Source organism: Mus pahari, chromosome 8 (assembly GCF_900095145.1).
Source record: "Mus pahari chromosome 8, PAHARI_EIJ_v1.1, whole genome shotgun sequence".
Classification (NCBI taxonomy): Eukaryota; Metazoa; Chordata; class Mammalia; order Rodentia; family Muridae; genus Mus; species Mus pahari.
The window spans coordinates 12,688,327-12,701,956 of NC_034597.1; the positions used below are offsets into that span (position 1 = coordinate 12,688,327).

General features: G+C 40.7%; 1 protein-coding gene across 2 annotated transcripts in view; it reads left to right on the forward strand.

The window, feature by feature from the left end:
• The window catches only part of Adk (adenosine kinase), a 396,625-nt gene that overhangs the window by 29,263 nt on the left and 353,732 nt on the right, over positions 1-13,630 (forward strand). The window lies entirely within an intron of this gene.

The following is a 13,630-nucleotide window of genomic DNA, read 5'->3' on the forward strand; positions in this document are numbered from 1 at the left end:
CTCCTTCCCCCCCCTCTCTCTCTCTGAATTTAAAAATTCAAATTGCTATATATATTTTTATGTTGTGAGATTTCTTGGTGAGCTAAATAAGATTTTAAGATACACTGAAACTATTTGATCTATGAACTGTCTTAGAAAACTGAAATAGGACCCTTTTCCTATGTGCAGTGTTTCAGCTGTTAATGCTCATATTTATAAATAGGTCATCTTTGTTTGAGAAAACACACAAGGTTTTCTAACTCCAAATCATTCCAGTCAGGGAATTGCTACATTAAGCAGAACTGTCAAAGATAAAACTGGAACCAAATGATGGTGACTGGCCAGAGGTTGACCCTTTCTTGCTCATTTGTCTAGCATCCATGGCTTTCTTTACTTCTGGTTGTTGCTTTTAAAATTGCTGCGATAAAACATTAATAAAGCTGTGTTATAAACCAGGTGACCACATACCCCAGTTTGCCCAGAGCAAGTTCTGAATAGTGCCTATTAGCTTGACATAATTACTGTTATTTTTTTTAATTTTATTTATCCATTTGGATAGTGAATTATCTGGTCACCTTATGTATACAATGTAATCATATTGTCATAGGAGTTTTAGTTGTTGAAATGTTATTTGAAATAAAGCCATGGATAACGACTGTACCCCTGTTTTGTCTATATCTGGATGCTTCTCTTTGACCAAACATTTTTATATTAAAAGAGTCTTGAGTGTCTCAGTGTATTATATTGAACAAAGAAAGCACATTATATGAAGTTTAGAATCATTTATTTGCTGTCTGATTTTTGGGAGGTTATATAATCTTGCTGATTTTTTTCCCCTAGGAATTCTTTCCTAGTCTGTTCAACAGAGATAATAACAATAATGCCTCCCCTATTATTGGTACTTTGTGAAGATTTAAAAAGGAGAGAGCCTATTCCTGCACATTGTCCTCTGATACCTACACATGCACATGTGTGCATGAGCACACACACACACACACACACACACACACACACACACACACAGAGAGAGAGAAAATAATAAATATACAAAAACACTTTTCTATAGCACAGAGGAACTGACTGTTTAGTGGAGCCTTTACTTCTTTTTAGAACTGTTTTACTGTGAGGAGAGCAGGGAAATAATAGAGAAGTCGGGAATATACTCTGGAATGAAGATTTGGGGAGCTAGGGGTTGAAATTTCAACAAGTTAGTATGTTGAAAAGAGTTTCCCAATAGGAAATTTAAAAAAGCAGATAATGCTGGTCAGAGACGAACTATTCTAGAATGTGCAACAAAGATAAGAATTAATATATAAATGTAAGGGTTATATAGCTAAAGGACACACATTACCCTTGTTAGTTTATATTTTTATGCCAACAGTATATACACTGTAAAAAATCATAGATGCTGCATTTAACATTTTTTTTTTCTCATTAGTGGAGACTGAGCCTCTTTTATCACATATCTACACCTTAGAGCTACATTCCTCTGTAGCTGAATGTTGGCAGTATAGTTACTTGCACAAACACACTCAGCCTTAGATACAGGACAATTTTTGAGAAGTTCTCTTTCACCTCCTTTTCAATTAATCCTGTTCCCCTCACCACCCAGACAGCTGATTTCATTCTTCTATTCACATTGATTAATTTGCCTATTTTGTAACTTCATATAAAGAGTCTTGTACACTAAGGGCTCCTCAGGTTTTGTTTATCATGATAATTTTGAGGTTCACCCATTTTGGTGTGTCAGTAGCTTGCCCCTTTCCATTCCTGAGTAATGTCCCATCATTTGTAGGCAGCAGTGCTACTGTGCTGGTCTTTGTGTACTTTCCAATTTTTGGATATGATGAGCAAAACTACCATGAACATTCTGTTTTTCTCCTGCCTTCCTTTCTGCCCTGCTAAGGAAAGTACCCAGGCTTTGCACATTTTGGCAGCGGGTCTACCACCTTTCTCTATTCCTTAGTTCAGAACACTCTTCTATGTCTTTGTGTAAATGTGGCAGTGCATAAGTCAGGGCTCTCTAGGGAATAAAACTGATGATTGAAAATTGAAGAGGATTTACTGTGACTGGCTTTCAGGTTGTGGTCTGTGTGGATAGTCCAACAATAGCATCCAACCCTATGTTAAAGTCCTAGAGTCTGCTAGTTCAGTATACAAGGCTGGGAGTCTCAGCTGATCTTTGGTCTCTGTTGGACTCTTGAAGTAGATACAAATACCAGCGAAGGAAGGCCTCAGGAGTACAATGGGTGAACTTGCCAGGGAAAGTGAGGGCAAACAGTCCTTCTTTCATGTCCTTTTAGGAGGACTGGCACCTGAAGGTGTGGTTCAGATTTATAGCCAATCAAAAAAATCTTTCATAGGTGTGCTCAGATACTAAGGTTTTAGGTGACTCCAGATACAGTTGACAACCAAGTGCACACCCTTGCCAACTTGACACACAACCATATCTCATTATGTAATGCTTCATTTTCAAAGGAAAACAATAGCCTGGTTATAGTTCCACCTAACATGATATAACAGTTCCACAAACAACCGAAAATGCGTTATATGTTTTAGAACTGGTGGCAAAATCCTTTGAGGAATGCTTAGTCTTGTCATGATAACCACTAATGTCTCAATTGATGTTACATTACATTATAAAGAAATAAATATAAATATTGCATAATGTGTGTCTACATACATATGTAGGCACATTCTTAATGAAATAGGGCAGACATATTCATGTTACTTACATTCCATGGTTGTGCAGCTGTTCACATGACCTTAACTGGTATTTATAACTTCATTCCTTTACTAACCATTCTGTATTTTCTCCACCCTCAGAAAGCACTCAACAGGTCTTGGTTCTTTTCCTGGAGGAGTGACCCATACTTTAATTCCTGAAGGGTCTGTGTGCTTTGTCATCCTGCCTAGAGAGACGTGGTAGTACCAAGTGACATACTCCCTAAAGGATCTCCTGCTATCCACTCCTTATCTCATTGTGGAAAAGCAATCCAGTTTTCCCTTGGGAATCTGGATCAATCACCCCCTCCTGACACTGTTTTTCTTTCCTTTTTTCACCTTTTGGCTTAAGGGCATCAGAAGCCCAAAGTGGTCAGAAGTCTGAACTTCCAGTTATATGGAATGTTTTTGTGGTGTGTGTGTTTAGAGAGAATCAATTCCCATTCTGGAACCAAAATTTCTAGGCCGCCAGAATTTAAGGTTGCTAGTGAGCCATTAGGGGTCCTAGTAAATGAAATTGTTCCCTTCTTACCCCTTGATTGCTGGCCCTGTGAGTCCTGGCTGTGTGAGGAAACCATACTGTATACTGGACATTGATTCAAAGTATATACTGCCTGTGGAGAATCCTGCACCATCCTTCCAGGGCACTATTACCCAATTGCACTGTAACTGTCTTCAGCCATTCCACCGTTCTGTCTGGTGAGACGCTTCAGGATGGACGGAACATGGCCAGACCAATGGATTCCATGAGTATGGGTGTGCTGGCACACTTCTCTGGCTAAAATGTGAGCTTCTAGGTCAGAAGCAGTGTGTGAAATACCACGACTGTGGAGAGGGCGTTCTGTAAGTCCCTGAATGGTTAGGCTTTGGAGAAGCATTACATGAAAGAAAAGCAAATCCATAGAGAGAGTAAGTATCTTTTTCATATCTTTTTCAATAAGGACTGAGTGTGTCCTTTTCATGAAGGAAGTGGTCCAAGTGGCGAGTCACCCTGGGGAAGTGTGTGAAGTAGGGGCCTCAGTGTTGGTCTCTGGTGCTGGCAGATCTGGCACTCAGCAGCTGACTTCCTCTGTTTTTTCTTTTGGATCATAAAAGAAAAAATACTTTGATATACTGTATTCTTTCAAATAACTGTATAATTCATACTGATTTTTCTGCTCACTGTATGAGTTTCTTTCTTTCTTTCTTTCTTTCTTTCTTTCTTTCTTTCTTTCTTTCTTTCTTTCTTTCTTTCTGTATTTGGGATTGAAATTTGAGCCATGTGCATGGTAGTAGACAAGTGCTTTATCACTGAACTATATTCCAGTCTTTTTTATTTTGAGATAGTGTCATGTTGGCCACGAACTCACTCTGTAGCCCATACAAGCCTTGAACTTGCTATTGTACTGCTTAGTTTCCTGAGTAGGTGAGATTATGGGCCTGTGTTGCCACATACGACACGACATGACACCTCCCCCCCTTTTTCCTTATGATATGAGGAATCAAACCTTGGGCCCTTCAGAACTGTCTCTCACTGAGTTGTGTCTTCAGTGTCAACTCCCATGTATGGTTTCTGTGGCAGAGTCTCCGTATGTAATCCCTACTGGCCACATAAAACTTGCCATGTAGACTAGTTTTAAACTTGGAGTTATCTTCCTGCCTCTGCCTTTTAATTAAATCTTCACATTTGGGAATTTTCTAGTTAATTTTTTATTTTCTGTTATTTTTCAACAGAATTTAAAGAATTTAATTTCTGTTAAAGTTTTATTTATGTTTTCTGTATGTATGTTTTGCTTGCATGTATGTCTGTGTACAGAATGTGTGCTTGAGGCCAGAAAAGGGTGTCAGATCCCTTTGAAGTGGAATTACAGACTGTTGTAAGCTGCTATATGGGTGCTGGGAATCGAATTTACGTCCTCTGGAAATAGGTACTCCTAACTTCTGACCCATCTCCAGTCCCCTCATTATTTTCAGTCTCCCGCTCTCTGTCCCCACCTTTCTGTCTCTCTCATTGTCTCATTTGTTTGAGACAGTGCATGTGTGAAGCAGGGTCCCTCACTGACCCTGCAGCTTGTTTTGACTAGATTGGTCCCCGAGCCCTTAGGATCCTCACGTCTCTGTCTCCCAGTGTAGGGAATCCAGAGGCGGGCCACAAACACCCAGCTTTTATGTGGTTTTCCTCCTGTGCTTACAGCCTATGTACTAGTGTGTGTCTTTCTGTATGTAAACATGTGTACCATGGTTAGAATATGGCAATTGGTTCTGTCCTTTAACCATAGGGACTCTGAATGCTGAACTTAGGTCATCAGGCTTAGAAGCAAGGGCCTAAACCAACTGAGCCATCCATCTTGCCAGCCCTTTTGGTTCTGAGGACTCAGGCCCTCGTGCTTGTGTAGCTTGGAAGCACTTAACCAACGAGTTCATCTCCCCAGCCCAGTCAATAATATTTTGAGTGGAAACCTCATGCTCCAGTTGTTGAATTTAGCATTTTGTAAATACCAGTTACGTCCATTTGTTTGAATTAATTTTAAAGATATGAGTCATATAGTATAAACTAATTTTAAAGCAGAGAGACCAGTTTATACTCAGAGTCCAACAGCTATCACTGCAGAATAATTTTGAAACATTTTTTATCAGTTTAAAAATGAAACATCATAGCTGTTAGCGGTCACTCACTTTCTACCTATTGTATAATACCAAACATCCTTTGGAAACTGTAAAATCTACTTTTTTTGCCTTTGAATTATTTTTTTATTTTTGTTTTTGTCTTGTTTTCAGGACAGAGCTTCTTTGTATAGTACTGGCTGTCCTGGTACTAGCTCTGTAGACCAGGTTGGCCTCGAACTCGGAGATCACCCTGCCTCTGCCTCCTGAGGACTGGGATTAAATGTGTGTGCTGCCACAGATTGACACCTCTGTTGTGTCATGAGAGCACAATCATGAAATTTTAGTCCTTTGTGAACCTTAATTTTTTCAGAGAGTAAATTTTTTTTTTTTTAAGATTTCTTTATTATTATACATAAGTACACTGTAGCTGTCTTCAGACACACCAGAAGAGGGCGTCAGATCTTATCACAGATGGTGGTGAGCCACCATGTGGTTGCTGGGATTTGAACTCAGGACCTTCAGAAGAGCAGTCAGTGCTTTTAGCCACTGAGCCATCTCTCTGGCCCCCGAGTAAAATGTTTTTAAAGTTCATCCATGTCATATTAAGTTATCAGTATCTCATTCCTTCTTATGGCTGAATACATTTTGATGTGTAGATTATTTTGTTAAGCCAGCTATATGGGTTATTTCCAGTCTGGCTATTGTGAATAATGGTACTGTGAGCACCCATGTGTAAGTTTTGCCATATGTTTGTTTCTCTTAGGGAAGGATGCAGCTTCATAGGATAATTTTATGTTATTTTGTGAACAAAAATTCCTGGAAAGAAACTGACAACAAAGGCTGACTGACTCATTAGAACTTTAATGATGTGGAAATAGTGGAGTGTCGCCAAGCCGAATTATCTTGGGCTATCTTTAACACACTTAATAACCATTTATTACCTTCCTCTCTGTGTGACCTGATATCTTTGTGACCGTTAGGTAAATCTTTTGGAATGTACAGACAGACCCCTGCAGATAACATCTGAGGCCCGTAGTTTGATTTCTAATATTTCTACCGATGTATTCAGAAAGGGTCTTGATGTATGATTTTCTTCTGTTACTATAAAACTTTATTAAACTGTTACAGCATTGGAACATGGCATTTGGGGAGACTATTTCTGGGTATAATCACTCACGTTTGGCTTCAGAACAAACCATAGTTTTTGTTCCTTTGAGGTAAAAGCCCCCATTTTTCTGTCTTCTTCCTTCTCTGTCTCTTCTTGCTTCTTTAGAAACTTCAACCCTGTTTACCAGTGTGGCTGCATCATTTTACATTTTCAACAATGTCTGAGGATCCAGTTTCTTCACATTCCTGTTATACTTGCTACTGTCTCCCAGTCTGCTTAAAGATACTGCATGCCTGTCGAGGCACATCCTAAACAGGCAGCCAAGCTTGCAGCCATAAAACTGTTTGAGCTTGTGTGGTCTTCCGCCCATGCAGATGTGGGTGCTTCAGGCCTTCCCCTGTCTTCCTTAAGCTTGGCCACCACAGTTTTAGGAACATTCTGCATGTTCCTTCTGTGGACGTTTTTTCCTTACACTTTCCCTTTTATGTTTTTGGTTAACTTGTTTGTTCCAACTGCTTCAAGCAGCTGGAATGTTAAACAATTGCAGCTGGTTGTGTTTGAGATGCTCTTTGGGGAAACTCTTAGCACAGGGCAGGCTCAGGATCAGGTCAAACAATGGGAAGGCTTGAGCTTTTGAAGGAACTGTCAAAAAGCTGAAATGATTGCAGTTCTCAGAAATAGAGCTTTGATAGTGTACCAACACATTTCTCACCTCTCCAGGGGCTGCCTGGCGTCTGGGTTCAGGGTGAGGGTTGTTTCTTTTCAGAATTACTATGAAACTGAGGAGAGGCAGAGAGGAATCTCTATTCCTGTGGTAAAATGGTAAAAGCAACTCGGAGAGGATAGGGTTTATTTCTGTGTACAGCCCAGATCCCAGTCCATCCTCAAAGGAAGGCAGCACAAGAACTCAAGCAGGGCAGGCCTCTGGGGACCCCAGCATGGCTCTGAAGCCATGCTGCTTAGTGGCCCTCTCCTCTTGCCTTGTTTAGTTTGCTTTCTTATACAACCTAGGTCTGCCTGCTCAGGGTGCACCCCAACCCCCATGGGCCTTTCACATCAATCATTAATCAAGAAAATGGCCTACCAACTTGCCTGCAGGTGTTTTCTCAATTGAGTTTCTTCTTCCTAGATAACTCTAACTAGTGTCAGGTTGATACAAATCTACTAGGACCTTAAGTAAAACCACTAGGAAGCTAGCTGCCCTCCGTGCATTCAGCCACTCTCTCATAGCTGTTTATGTATTTTCTTCTCCTTTGGAGCTCTTATAATTGTATAAGGATGAGTCAGTTTTGCAGTCTGAAAATTATTATTTATTTATAATTTGGGTGGGGTGGCCCATGCCCGTAATCCTTGTACTCCAAAGGCCTGGCCATGAATCACAGAGCAGCCTAAGCTACACAGCAAGACCCTGTCTCAAGCAGACAAATGTGGCAAACATGTCAACATTTCAGTGTTAGGTATAAAAAAGATATGGAGACAAACGTTCACCTATGTAGTTGCTTTGTCAGTCATGCCAGACCCTGTCAGGAAATTGCTAGCATGTCCCCATTCATTTGTGAGGAAATAGTGCAATGCTTTAGACACGTAACTTTTCTTCTGTCTATCTAGCATCTTCAACCTTCTACTCCTTTGGTAATTTCTTTCTGCGGTAAACATGTATGTTTAGGGGCTGGAGAGCTGATGGTGCAAAGGTTAAGAGCCCTGCCGACCCCCAGATGAGTTCAGTTCCTAGACCCAAGCTAGCCCTGTGACTCCGGCTCCAGGAGATCTGGAGCCCTAGTCTGGCTTTGGAGGGCACTTGAACACATGAGGGCGTGTGCACAACCTCTCTCACTGTAAATAAGAAGAAAACGAAATGTTCAAGAAATATTTGTAAGTTCAGATTCCAACTTCTTGTGACCAACTTTTACCTTCCTCATACACCAGGTGTTTTAGAGTTACTCAGGCCATCTAGGTGATTAATCTTGCCCTTCTGTGGGAGTGTTTCCTGATAGCCATCTTCCTCCATCACATCTAGAGTGAGATGAGCTTCCATATGTTCTTCTACATTTGGATGAAACAGTTTGATACATAAAACCACAAACTCTGCTATTTATTCCCCCAGAAGAATCTGTTGTCAAAGGCAGTCTGGAAGGGGACTGACTGGTCTGGCCACCCATTCTCAGAACCAGTTAAAATAGCCAGACTTAAAATGGAAGGCAGGAAAGAGGAGATTTATTCAGTGTGGCTGCTTGGAAAGAGGGGCAGAGATCCGAGGCCCTGCCCTCAATCTGTCTTCAGGATCCTGGAGAGAGATTATAGTTTAAATAGAAGGCCAGGAATTTACACATCTGAGGTAACAATCAAGGTGTCTGCTCTTCACTCTCACCCTGGAAGGTGGTCTGACAAGCTGGTGGAGCTGTGTGAAATCTTTCCTGGAGACAAATCCTTTCTTTATCTAGCTCCTTCCCTTCTCCTAGCATGAGATTCCTGGAGAAATTCCAATTTCTTTGGAGTTCATTGTTTCAGTAGTTTGAGTCAGATAAAGAGACACTCTTGTCCCTTTAGAATATCTTTATTTCTGCCAGTCTTGTGCAGCTAAAGAAGGCCTATCACTCCTTATCTCCTCGCCTTTGTCTCTCTAGAGTAGTGGTTGGATTATAGGTGTGGGTAGTCATTTATCCATTTTTAAAAATAATTATCATTGCTAGGCATGGTGGTATACACCTTTAATCCCAGCACTCCAGAGGTAGAGGCAGAGAACATCTCTGTGTTTGAGCCCAGTCTGGTTTACATAGTGAGTTTAGGACAGCCAGAGCTACAGAGAAACCCTGTCTTAATCTTCTCCTATCTACAGTCTCCCTCTACCCCAAAGTGACTTGATTTGTGGCCTTTGTTCCATGTCCGGAAATTCGCTTCCATGTTGGAACATGGAACTTGGTGGAGCCTAAATCCATGTTCCTGATATGCTCTCTCCAATTGGGCTCCAGAATAAACTTTTGAAGAACCAGTCTACTTCAATTTTAGGCTTAAAAATGATCTTATAGTAAAGACAAACTAGGTTCATTTCTGTTTATGATTAAACCTTTGTTTCTCGAGAACCGTGTTATGTCCCACCTTAACTACAAAACGTTCTGTACTGCCTGTTCCGGGAATCGCAATCATGCCTTTATTTTAAAAAGTTGTTTACACATCTTGCTTCTGAAGCTAACTTTGTTTCAGAGGGTTGGTTATGTGGCCACCAATGACCACCTTGTTATGCTCACCTTGCAACCAAGTCTTTGTTTCAGGAAGAACTAACTTATGTTCAGCTCCTGTAACTCTGAAACCCCTATATAAAACCCCCTAACCATGAGCTATATAAAAACCTTGTCTTCCTCACATCCAATGCTGACCTCTTGCACCCCACCTTAGGGGGAGGCAGCTCATGTACACAAATAAAAAAGTGTGCTGTAATTAATTTGGCCATGACAATTCGGGTCAGTGGTCTTTCTCATCCTATCTTTCTGATGAACACCATCTCTTCTCCTCCTTGAGCTGAGACTTGGTTTTTATGAAAGTGGCATCCCCCTACATATTTTGTTTTTGTTGGTGATTACATTAGTTACTTTTCTGTTGCTCATCTAAAGCATCATGGCCACAAACAACTTATGGGACAAAGAGTTTATTCTGGCTTACAACTCTAGAGGGAACGTCCATACTGTTGGGGAGGCATGGCTGCAGGCTGCCAGAGCAGGAAGCTGAGAAATCACATCAGTTTCCTAGGGAACTGAAGTAGGGTAAGGCTATAAATCCGCACTGCCTGCTCCCAATGGTGGACTTCTTCCTCAGGCTTTTGCCTCCTAAAGATTCCATAGCTTCCTCAAACAACACTACTGACTAGAAACCACAGCTTCAAATACTGGAGCCTAGGTGGGGCATTTCTCATTCAAACCACCAGAGTTTTCCTCCACCATGTCGACCTGACCCACTCCCAGCCTCCTGCTGACCACCAACCACCTCTACCCAGGAGCCTTTTTTTGTTTTCATGTCTCAAGAATTCTGTTCTCTTCATTTCCCCTTACACTCCCCTTTCAACCTCTTTCCTCTTTTATGGTCCCTCTTTTAGTTTTATTACTTATGCCACTCCCATACATACACATATAAAAATGAAAATCTATATGAGTGGAAAACATGCAGTATTTTTTTTGAATCTCAGTTACTTTGCAGAATATAGTTTCCAGCTATATACTTCTTCCTGTAAATGTTATGATATATATAGTAGAGCTTTAATTTTTTAAAATTTATCTTATGTGTTTATATGTTTTGCTTGCATGTATATCTGTGCACCACACTTATGAGTTACTCATGGTTGTGAGCTGCCATGTGGGGCTGTGAGTTGAACCCTGGTCCTCTGGCAGAACAGTCTTAACTGCTAAGCTGTCTCTCCAGCCCGTACAATGGAATTTTATCTTTTTAAATGTTTTATGGCTTTAAAGAAATTGCAAAAGAAAAGAGTGATCCAGAGCATGAGTCACTCAGTTGTTGCCAATGATGCGTTTTGCATAACCAGGAAATCAATGTTAGTATAGTACTCCAAATTTGACTGTAGGATTTTTACCACCTTTTGTCTTCGCTTTTTTTTCTTTTAAATTTAACTGGTAGTGATAACATAACATTTTCTCATGTCCAGGTTTGTCTGTCCCCACAGTTGGTACTAAACTCAGTTCACTACAAAGAAGCATTACTATGCTGTCCTTTTTTGGCCATGCTGCCCCCTAAACTCAACCTTGGCATTTACCATTCTTTTTTGTAACTAGAAGGTTTTGTTTTGTTTTGTTTTGTTTTTCCTTTGCTATTACACATAAGTCTGTTATAGTCAGTGGTGAGGAGAATCCTGAGGAGTTCCTGTAATCAGGCAACTTCAACTCAGGCAAACTGAGATTTGTAGCTTCATTGTGGAAAAAGAACAAGCTAGTTGGAGCTTAATAAAGATAATTTAATATAAACTTAAAGATGAGGATGAAGGAAAAGAGAGGCCTGCAGAAGAAAGTAAGACATACCCAGGTGTGGGCATATGCTTCCTGAAGGATAACAGCGGAAATGAGATACCCATGTGTAGGTATGGCTTCTCAACAGACAGGCAAAATCCATCATCTCAACATTAGCAGTGCATACCGGTTTTCACAGTCAAGTCATCTCTCAAGAGGCTGTTGGGAAACCTTCCCTCTCAGCCATCTTCTGATAAGTGAGCTAGGAGAGAAGGCCTAGAAATGCCTTGAATGGAATTATAGTCTGATAAGGTTACCCAAGAGCCCCTAGGGTTACCCAGCCAGTGAGTGTTGTAATTTTTCCCCTGTAATTACAGTTTCTGATGAGTTTCCTGAGAAATTTCAGGCTTGCAGCAGGGATGGGAGAAGAACCATGAGTGGTTGGTTGTGCTGTGTGGAAATCTTGCTTTCTGCTGGCAGGAGGCTTTAACTGGATTCCCTTTCCTCCCCAGTTTCCCCTGTCTTTTTATCCCACTTCATTATGAACACGGACATTTAAGTGTAGGTTTATGTGTAGTTAAGAGTTCATTTCTCTAGGGTGAGTATTCAGTTGTGCAGTTCTTACTTCTGCTTGTACCTACCTGTTTATGACAACTGTAGAAAGAGAGGTATTGAGACCAAATATGATTGTGTGAGTTTGTTTGTTTGTTTGTTGTTTTCTTTTTTTTAAAAAAATAGGTATTTTCTTTATTTACATTTCAAATGTTATCCCCTTTTCTGGTTTCCCCTCCGAAAACCCCCTCCCCCATCCCCCCTCCCATCTCCCTGCTCATCAACCTACCCACTCTCACTTCCTGGCCCTGGCATTCCCCTATACTGGGGCATAGAACCTTCATAGGACCAAGGACCTCTCTTCCCATTGATGTCTGACTAGGCCATCCTATGCTACATATGCAGCTAGAGCCATGAGTCCCTCCATGTGTTTTCTTTGGTTGGTGGTTTAGTTCCAGAGAGCTCTGGAGGTACTGGTTAGTTCATATTGTTGTTCCTCCTATGGGGCTGCAAACCCCTTCAGCTCTTTGGATCCTTTCTCTAGCTCCTTCATTGGGGACCTTGTGCTCAGTCCAATGGTTGGCTGAGAGCATCCACTTCTGTATTTGTCAGGCACTGGCAGAATCTCTCAGACAGCTATATCAAGCTCCTGTCAGCAACCACTTGTTGGCATCCACAATAGTGTCTGAGTTTGGTGGTTGTATAAGAGATAGATCCACAGGTGGGGTAGTCTCTGGATGGTCATTCCTTCAGTCTCTGCTCCACACTTTGTCTCTGTAACTCCTTCTATGGGTAATTTGTTCCCCTTTCTAAGAAGGATTGAAGTATCCACACTTTGGTCTTCCTCTTTCTTGAGTTTCTTATGTTTTGTGAATTGTATCTTGGGTATTCTGAGCTTCTGGGCTAATTAATATCCACTTATCAGGGAGTGCATATCATATGTATTCTTTTGTCATTGGGTTACCTCACTCAGGATGATGGAAATAAGTTTGGTTCCTCAGAAAATTGGACATGATTGTGTGTTTGGGGCTGGGATATAGCTCAGTGATAGAGTCTATACTTAGTGTATGTAAAGTCTTGGGCTCCTTGGGAGCCCAAGGAGACTTATAGGGGTTGGAGAAACTGTGCCTCCCCCACTCCCCAGCCAAGTGTTTTGAGCTATTTTATTTGGTGCATATATACTTTGTGTTTTTGCATTTCTTGATGAAATGACCTATTAGCTTTTTATATCTGACATCTCTTATCTGTAGATCTCCATATTTTAAAGTGAACTTCGTCTGCTACTAATATAGCACTGCAAGTCGCATTTCTTTCTTTCTTTTTTTAAAAGATTTATTTATTATATGTAAGTAAACTGTAGCTGTCCTCAGACACTCCAGAAGAGGGAGTCAGATCTTGTTAAGGATGGTTATGAGCCATCATGTGGTTGCTGGGATTTGAACTCTGCACCTTTGGAAGAGCAGTCGGGTGCTCTTACCTGCTAAGCCATCTCACCAGCCCCCGCAAGTCACATTTCTAATGACGTCTGATTTGACGGCATATCTTTCCCCCAACCGTGTCACACTTTCCATGGCCTTATATATAAAATCTTATATCCTTATATCTTGACTACACTTATATTTAAAGTGTATTTCTAAGTGAATATGTAGATTGAATTTATATATTAAAGTGTATCTCTACATTTGAATAGTTTATTATTATTATTATTATTATTATTATTATTATTATTATT